Source organism: Triticum urartu, chromosome 3A (genome assembly GCF_056163025.1).
Source record: "Triticum urartu cultivar PI428250 chromosome 3A, HENAU_Tu73, whole genome shotgun sequence".
NCBI classification, from domain to species: Eukaryota; Viridiplantae; Streptophyta; class Magnoliopsida; order Poales; family Poaceae; genus Triticum; species Triticum urartu.
The window spans coordinates 184,606,692-184,616,569 of NC_141875.1; the positions used below are offsets into that span (position 1 = coordinate 184,606,692).

General features: G+C 51.4%; 1 pseudogene; it reads left to right on the top strand.

The window, feature by feature from the left end:
• The first annotated feature begins 8,118 nt into the window (after positions 1 to 8,118).
• LOC147979131 (BTB/POZ and MATH domain-containing protein 2 pseudogene) lies at positions 8,119 to 9,225 on the top strand (annotated as a pseudogene).
• The last annotated feature ends 653 nt before the right edge of the window (positions 9,226 to 9,878 follow it).

Consider the following 9,878-nt stretch of genomic DNA (forward strand, 5'->3'; position numbering starts at 1 on the left):
CGGGCTTCTCGGTGCCCTTCGAGCCGGTGGAGGCGACCAGGACGGCCGTCGTCGCGCAGCAGTCTGCCTCCCAGGAGGTGGGCTGCTGCTACATGGAGGAGGCAGAGGATCTCTGGCAGATGGAGGCGGAGCTGTCCAAAGCTGTGGTGGTCACGATCACGGGCACCAGGCCGGAGGTCGACCTGGCATCGGTGGCGGCGGCATTGCATGAGGAGTTCTGCGTCGGGCCGATGGACATGTCAATTCGTGCGTTCTTTCCGGAGGATTTCTTGGTGTTGTGCCGGGAGCAGAGCACGCATGACAGGATGGTGAGGCAGGGCGGCTTGTTGCCGGCCTCTTCGGTTGGCTTCACGTTGTCGTTGCGGCCTTGGCTGAGACAGGCGCAGGCTACCGGAGCGGCGCTGACGTTCCTGGTGCCGGTGGCGTTGGTGGGTGTGCTGGCGCATGCGTGGATGAGGAGGACGGCCAACGCGGTTCTCCATGGCCTGGGGATTGTGGTTGGGGTTGTGGACAGCACGGCGAGGAGAAACGACATGTCCAGCTACAAGGTGTGGCTTCGGACTGACCGGCCAGATCGCATTCCGGAGCAAAGGCGACTATTTGTGGAGGAACCGCGCCAGCGCCGAGGCAGAATATGGCCACGGGCGGCGCGGTCGGCTGCGTTATGGTACAACATTCGCATAGTCAGGTTGGCAGAGCCGGTGGTCGATGAGGACGACGATCCTGAGCTGTCGCCGCCGCCTAACCTGCCTACGCCGCCTTCCGGTGTGGAGGAGGGCTTTGGTGGGGATGATGGTCACGGTGATGGTAGAGCGTAAGGTGGACGGAGGGCAGATCTTGAGGCGCCAAACTCGCCGTCGCCGGGATGCTCCTCGGCAAGGTCAGCACCGGCGGCCGGTCACGGGCGAGTTCAAAATAAAGTGGCTGCGGAAAGCGAGCATGACGCACATAGGCGGCAGGGTGGCCCTACGGTACAGTTTGACGGGGCTTTGACTGTGAGATCGATTGTGCAAACGGCTCAGGGACAGCTGTCTCTGGGCGCGGTGGTCAGCGGGGTGGATGGTTCTGGAGTGGCCCCTTTCGTGTCGTCTTGTGCCTCGGGAGAAGCGGTGAGGGGAAGAGAGGAGGCAAATCCCGTGCTGGGATTGTCGCCACCTTCGGTTGCGTTGTCTCGCTGGCGCAGGGCAGGCCAGCTGGAGGCGACGGGATTGGAGCTCGAGGATTCGGTGCAGGCGGTGCAGGCTGGGAGGATTATCTTGGTTGGCTCGGTGGAGATGTCGATGGGGCCGGGGCCAGAGCTGGAGCTGGGGGTGGACCGGTCTGTAGCAGATCCTGGCAGGACGGTGGACACCCAATTGGACAGCGACTCCTGTAGGCTGATTGGGACGGACGTTTTTGGCGGGGCCTGCGTGTCGGGGATGGGCCAGGATCCATGCAACCGTGCATGGCGGAACATGTGGACTGTGGGACGCCGTGGTTTTCATGCACGTTGGATTGTATGGCGCTTCGGCTGCCCTCGCTGGGTGTGGGATCCGAAAGGCAGGTGGGTCTCACGGAGGCATGGGAGATGTTCAAAGTAAGCTTGTCGGGGTGTGATGAGCCACCATTAGGTAGTGTCACCCCGTGCACGCCTAGGCCGACCGAACCTGCGTTGGCGGAAGTTGAGCAGCTCTGCGAGGACATGTGAAGAGCGATCGATCCTATCTTGGCCAGGCCGGACGCACGCACGCATGGGGTCCAAGCCCGTAGACCCAGAAAAAAGCGGATTATGGGGGTTACGCCGCGGAGAAGTGAGAGGATTGCGAAGCACGGGGCCAGCAAGCAACAGCAGGTGCTTATCCGCAAGTTGTGTTTGGCTCACGAGGGAGAGGTCATCTCGGAGGAGGCGCTCAGGATGTACGTTGAGCTTTTCAACCGACCACTCTCAGAGGCTCACATTGCAGCTGTTTTGGCGCTGTTCGGATGGGAATCTCCGCTGGCACCGTTGTTTGAAACGATCCGGGCCGGTGCCGACATGGTCTAGTGGTGGAGCCGGTGGGCACAGTAGGATGTGACTATGAATGCACAACATTTGAGAGTGCTTGTGTGGAATGTGCGTGGGCTAAATGCCCCGGCACGTAGAGATGCGGTGAGGCAGGTGGTGCTCGGGGCGAACCCGGGCATCGTTTGTCTTCAGGAGACCAAGTTGCAAGTAGTATCATTAGCGGTTGTACAACGTTGTCTCGGCAATAAATTTAACAACTTTTATTACGTCCCTGTGGATGGTACGCGAGGTGGGATTCTGGTGGCTTGGGACGAGACGATCGTCAAGTTGTCCAACCCACACTACCAGAGCAACTCTTTAACGGCAATTGTGAAATCTGTCGGTGCGCCGGAGTGGTGGCTTACGTGTGTGTATGGTCCGCAAGAGGATAGGGACAAGGTGGAATTTCTGCAAGAACTCGTGGACATTCGAGAGTTGCATGCGGGCCCGTGGCTAGTGGTGGGTGACTTTAACCTAATTGCACAGCAAGAGCATAAGAGTAATGACTTGATCAATAGGAGGATGCTGGGCAGATTTCGGGCCAAGATGAATAGGCTAGAGTTAAAGGAGATGTACTTGAATGGCTGACGTTACACATGGTCCAATGACAGGCAACTTGCTACGCTGGAAAAGATCGGCCACGTTTTTGTCACGAATGAGTGGCGGGATCAGGCATTCCCGACGTGCTTCCTGTCAGCGCTCGGCACTGCAATTTCGGATCATTGCCCGTTGATGTTGGACATGAATGTGGAGATTAAGACGCACAAACGCTTCCGGTTCGAAGCCTTTTGGACGAAGGCGGCAGGTTTTATGGAGACGGTGCAGACGGCGTGGGATTCCACCCCTCCAGCCTCGAACGACTACCTCAGGTTGCACTGTAAGCTAAGGGCTACGGCAAAGGCGTTGCAGAAATGGAGCGACCGGTGGTTTGGGAATGTAAACGCTTTGGAGGTGATTACGCGGCTGGATATCACAATGGAGGCTTGGGTGTTATTAGACGAGGAAAGAGAGCTACGGAAGTGCTTAAAGCACAAGCTGCTTGGGTTATGCTCGTTGGAACGATCAATAGCGAGGCAGAGATCGCGGCTGTTACAATTGCGCGAGGGAGATGGGAATACTAGACTGTTTCATCAACAGGCGAGTCACAGGCAGTGGAAGAACATGTTGCGTTCGGTCAGGTATAATGGGCAAATTTACTCGGGGAAATATGAGGTGGCCTCAGCGGTGGATGCATACTATCGCCGTGCTTTTGGATGGTGTGAGGCGAGACAACACACGCTGAACCTGGAGGGGCTCAATCTGCCACGGAGAGACTTGTCGCGACTAGAGGAGCCGTTCTCACCTGAGGAAGTGGAGAAGGTCATCAAGGAGGTGCCAATGGACAAAGCGCCCGGGCCTGATGGCTTCACAGGAAGGTTCTATGCTGCATGCTGGCATATTATTAAGGTGGATTTCATGAGGGCTATGGGTTGCATGTATCGGGAGGACATGCGGGGCATGGTGGCAATAAACAGATCGCTTGTGCCCCTACTGCTAAAGAAGGAAGGTGCGTTGGATGTAGGCGATTTTCATCCCATAAACCTGGTGCATGGAGTAATCAAGATTTTCGAAAAGGTCCTCTCGACAAGGCTAGTTGTGGAGCTCCCTAACCTGGTGGGGAACCATCAAAGTGCGTTTGTGGAAGGAAGGTCCTTGCACGACAATTTCATGCTAGTGCAAATTACGGCGAGACATCTGCGCGCCTTGAGGAACCCGGCGGTGCTGCTCAAGCTTGATATTTCGAAGGTGTTCGATTCGGTTCAATGGCCTTTTTTGTTGGAAGTCCTGCAGCAGTTCGGGTTTGGGCACAAATGGAGAGCATGGATTTGTGGGATCCTTGCCACATCAACTACTAAGGTATGGTCAATGGAGAGCCCAGTGAAACAATTTTCAACTGCAAAGGTATGCGTCAAGGAGACTCGCTGCCACCCATGTTGTTCATTCTCATGATGGAGCCGCTGCAGCGTATGTTTGAGGTTGCGGTGCGGAAGCAAGTGTTGGAGCCGCTGGCTCGGTCGGGTGTGAGGCAAAGAATGTCAATATATGCAGATGACGTGGTGCTTTTCATGAGGCCGAGGCTTGTGGAGTTGGCAGCCTGTAGAGCAATCTTTGATATGTTTGGCGAAGCCTCAGGTTTACGCATCAACATGGGCAAATCAGTTGCTTTGCCGATCAGATGCGATGAGAGCATCATAGCATGGGTAAGCCAAGAATTGGGATGTCGGGTGGCGTCGTTTCCGATCAAGTACTTCGGACTACCACTCTCGCTAAGGAAGCCATCGGCAGGACAGCTACAATACTTGGTGGACAACTTGGCAAACCTTTTACCAAAGTGGAGGGCAGCGCTAATGCCAAAGAGCGGGAGGTTGACACTTGTTCAGTCGGTATTGTCTGCTATGCCAATAAATGCGATGATGGCGTTGGACCTACCAACGAAGACAATTGCGGCAATGAACAAAGTGTGTAGGGGCTTCTTATGGTGCAAGAGGGCCGAGGCAAATGGAGGTAACTGTGCGGTAGCCTGGGAGGCAGTGTGTGCTCTGAAATGGGCAGGAGGACTAGGCATTCCTAACCTACAATGGCTGAATGTGGCCATGCAAGCAAGGTGTCCATGGTTGAAACGAGTCGATGCTTCCAGACCGTGGAGTGAATTCTCTATCAAAGTGCCAAAAGAGTCTATGCAGCTCTTCCGGGCGGCAACTAGAGCCGATGCTAGAGACGGAAGGACAACCTTGTTTTGGGAAGACAGGTGGTTAGATGGCATGAGGGTGCAGGAGGTGGCACCGGACTTGTATAACAGGATCCCGGCAAAGATCAGATGAGGGGCCATGGTTGGTCAGGTTGTAGTAAGTGGCGAATGGGCACAGGCAGTTGGACCGGACCTTGATGAGAATATGCTGCGGCAGTTCTTGGAGTTGTGGAGTAGGGTGGCCGCATGGGTGCCCACTAAGGGGGAGCACGATGAGGTGCACTGGTCTTGGGAGGCGCATGGACAATTCACCGTGAGATCGGCATATGCAAGCAGATTCTGGGGACGTGAGGAGGTCCCAACTTCGAAGTTGACGTGGAAATCAAGGGCACCGTTGGAATGCCTCTTCTTTGCGTGGTTGGCACTAAAAAATCAGTGTTGGACCTCGGACAGGCTAGCCAGGAGGGGTCTACCGCACCAAGACGCTTGCCCTTTTTGTGATCAAGAAGAGGAAACTATAAACCACATTTTGCTCACGTGCGTGTTCACCAAGACGGCATGGATGGTAGTTGGAGAGGCACTTGGCAGGGAGGACTGGCTGCCGAATCAGGAGGACACACTTGCGGACTAGCTATGCGCTAGATGTGTGGGAAATGCTACGTGCAATAAGGACTTGCGTGCGGTGCTGCTACTGGTCATGTGGGAGTTGTGGAAGCATCGTAACGTCATTGTTTTCGATGGTGATGCCCCGTCGATTGAGAGACTAATCAACAAGGTGAAGACGGAGGCCAAGGTGTGGGCTACGGCCGGGCTAATCAAGACGGATTTGGAAGGCTTCTTAGGTAGATTGCATAGGTGGGCTACAAGGGAGGAGTAGGTTAGTGGTGTGGTGGGTGGAGTGGGTGCGAGCTAAAAGCCGCACAGACATGTAAATGTAACTTGTAGCGGAGGCCTTCTTTGTCTTTTCTTCTTTAATGTATGATATGCACACTCGTGCATATTCGAGAGAGAAAAATGATTCCATGAAAAACGCATATGCACGTGTGAAATGATAAACGGTAAAATGATCAATTGCTATTAAATTCATGAAGTATACCATGGCAAACTTTTAGTTGTGTCATGGCAATTTTGTCCCTGTTTTTACTTTATGTTGGTTGAATGTAAGGAAAATGCAAGTAAATTTGTGTATTCAAAGATGGCAAAGTTAAGACCATTTGACATGGCATTGCTCAGAATTTTTCTATACATGCCCAGTGGCAATTTTTGTACTAGTCTTTTTTGTTCTATCTTATATGGCCATTTGTTGTGTTTAATTTTTCATAATATCATGGCAAAATTTTCACACTCAATTGTCATTAAGTATGCATGAACATCATGGCAAATCATAAAAATTTATGTAATATACATGTTTTTCATGATTATATGGTAGTTTTGTTTATTGAAGCATGGCAACTTTTTGTTCCTGGATATTTTTCAGGTAGTGTTTTTCTTGGTCCAGTGCATTTTTAGGCCTTTTTTGGGATAGGAGCAGTTTTGGGCCTTCAATATTTTAGTTCTTTGTTTTTTAATTCTTGTAGGCAATGACATTTATGGGCTTGTCCCATTTTTGGGCTGGTCCGCTGGAGGGGAGGGCCAGTTCGTTCTGCTAGCTACAGTTTGTGTGACATTTCAAAAAAGAAAAAGGCTACAGTTTGTGTGACATGGGATCGGGCTGGAGGGGTACTTCTATCGAACGAGTTTGTTCGTAGATTCGTTCGGGGTGGGATGTCCCCATACCGAAAGTTCCTACAATATTGGGGTCTTAGAGCATCTCCAACAGGCGTCGAACGCGTCGTACGCAAAAAACTAGTTTGCCGCGTGCCTATCGTCTGGTTTGGCGCGGCGCGCAGCGCTGGCTCCAGCAGCCGCGTTAAAATGCAGCGTGCGCCGTTCCAGCAGCGCGCAAAAATGTAGCATGCGCGACTCTCACACAAACAACATATGCATTACAAAACAGAAGCAAAAAGATCAAACACAAACAAAAATAAATCAAAATAAATAGTTTAATTTCATTATTACAACTCAAACAAACAGTTTATCATTCAATACAACAAATAGTGCAATAAACACAACAAATAGTTCAACAATACAATATCAAACGCACAAATCATGATGCTCTTTGTCGTCCATTCCATGTCCACCACTCCTCAATGAAATCCTTCTGAAGATCATTATGCGTTGCGGGACGTCGAATGGCATGATAGGAGGCAACAAAACGAGCCACCCTTTCAGCCCTCCGTCGCACTCGCACCGGATGTCCCAAAAGCTCATACTGAGAGTAGTCTACATCTTGGGCACGCTCATTCTCGATGACCATGTTATGCGTGATCACACAAGCGTGCATGATGTACCAAAGCATTTTCTGATCTCAAAATCTAGCCGGTCCTCTCACAATAGCAAATTGGGCTTGCAAAATCTCAAAAGCTCTCTCCACATCTTTTCTAGCCGCCGCCTGAGCATTGTGAAAATCAAGTTCTTTCTTACCTTCTGGCTTTTTCAACGGCTTGACAAAGGTTTGCCACTTTGGATAGATGCCATCCGCTAGGCGTTTTGTCGAACACCTAGCGGGCGCCGAGCGGCAGCGAGCGCGCGGGCGTTATTCGTCGGCGGACCAGCACGCGCGCGGGGCGGCGGGCCTAGAGGGGGGGGGCGGAGAAGGCGCGCGCGGGGCGGGAATATGCCGGGGAAGCGTCGGAACGGTGCCGGGTGGCGCGGTCGGCGGCGGCGGCGCGGCTGGAGGGGGGGTGGGAGGTACGAGCGAGCGCGCGAGAGTCCAGCGCGCGAGAGCGGGAGCAGCAAATAAGCGGCGCGCGATTGCGTTTCGGCCCGCGCGCTGGACTACGTATGCCGCGCGCGCGGTTTTCGCGCGCCCGCTGGAGCAGCTCTTCCGGTTACGCGCGCGCTAAAAAGGGGATTTTGCGGCGCGGCACTAGTTTGGCGCGCCTGTTGGAGATGCTTTTATTTTTGTTTCAAGAATATTGTTTTTTAGAGAAAGCAGTAACAGAGTTAGAGGAGAAGACGAAGTACTTACCCGGGACAGTTGGGCAGTGCCAAGGAGGTTGTATCCGATTCGAGTAGGCTCGTTTGTTATAATGTAAGTTAATTTGACTACGGAAAGGACGTGGCCGGCGGTGTATAACGCGTCCTCATAGTTGTATATAAATCAAACACGTCTGAAAAGATCGATACTAAAATCGATCGTACCTTCCTTTAATAGTCGTATATACATATACATATAGTGCGTGTAGCTACGGTGTTCCTCCCTTTCCTTGAAGCTAGCAATTACTCCGGCTGGCTGCTGGGTGCCCGACCGACGACCCTAATAGCTATGTTTAGCTCTTCCGGGCGCGTCCACAAGACGCCGGTAAACACAGCGTCGACCATTGTCGCCGAAGGTGTGTCCGGATCACATGTCCTCACAGTTCAGGGATACTCCCATACCCTTGGACTCGGCGTCTGCAGGTCTATTCCGTCGGGCATATTCAGCGTCGGGGGACATACTTGGAAAATCCTCTACTACCCCGACGGCGTCAACAGAGAATTTGCTGATTGGATATCTTTTTCTCTACTTCTTCATGGCGCGGATGATGACGACGCTGATGATGCTGGTAGCAGTACGCTAGGTATCAAAGTAAGATGCAGGTTTAGCCTGCTCGACCAGGTGGGCGTGCCGGTGCTAAATCACACGTCGCCATACAGGACTACCACATGTTATGCACAGGGCCACGGAATTACGTCTCATGGATTCATCAAAAGGGAGGAACTGGAGAACTCGCCGTATCTTAAAGCTGATTGTTTCAACATCAAGTGTGATGTCAGCGTCACCACGGGGATCCGTACGCAGCCCAAATCACAACAATTTATCACTGTGCCGCCTTCTGACATGCCTCATCAACTTGGCCGTGTCTTGGAGACCGGTGAGATTGCGGACGTGACATTTGAGGTCCGTGGTGAGACATTTGTTGCGCATAGGCGTTTGCTCGCGGTTCGGTCCTCGGTGTTCATGGTGCAACTCTTCGGTCCAATGAAGGAGGATGAGGCAACGTGTATACGGATCGATGACATGGAAGCTAGAGTGTTCAAGATGATGCTACACTTTATCTACACCGACACGCTCCCTAATATAGATGCCGGTGAAAGCACGGAGATGGCTCAACATTTGTTTGTGGCGGCAGACAGATATAATCTAGAGAGGCTAAAGTTGATTTGCGTGAATATGTTATGCAACCACATGAGCGCAAGTATGGTGGCAACGACATTGGCACTTGCTGAGCAACATGATTGTGAAAAGCTCAAGAAGGCATGCTACAAGTTCCTCACTCATTTTCAAAATTTGAAGGCGGTAATAGTGAGCGACGGCTTTAAGCATCTCAAGAGCATTCGCCCCAATATTCTAGAGGAGATACTAGATCGTCAGGCGGCTGATGCTCCTTGATCTTGATCCCTTTGTGTGTTTTCCTTAGATTAGCTAGGAAGAGATCGTGATTTTTATTTTATTTTAAAGGAGGGTAATCCTTGGCTTGTGCATCACTGCGTTTAACACAGCCATAGAAAGAGATTGTGATGATGTAATTAATTACTATATAGATAGACTGAGTTAGCCATCCGTATTTTGTCCAAGAGGTGTGATCATGTGTCTGCCTTTCCGTTTTCTTATAGGCTTTATTTGTGTACATTTTTCGGCTAAAAAGTTTTGCAGTTGCTCCATTTGAGTCAATAAAATTCATCCTTTGTCGAAAAGAAAGTTCTGCAGTTTTCATATTTGTAGTATATAGCAATCCAAATCTGAAGTGTTTGCATATTTTATGGACCCAAGAACAAATTCACAATTATATTAAGAGGATTTGTGTTATATTGCCGTTCTATTGCAATGAAGTTTTGTCACTACTGTCGAACTTTATTTTTGTGCAGCTTTAATGCCTGTCGTATGCTTATTTGATGGGAAAAGATTAGCATCAACCGACTGATCGAGGCGCTGCATCTGCTGCTTGATGCGCCGTTGGATCAGTTAAAATAACCGACCTCATCTTCGTGTCAACCTTATCTTTTCCAGTGTCTTCTAGCCCCGGGATGGCCTCGCGGCTCACA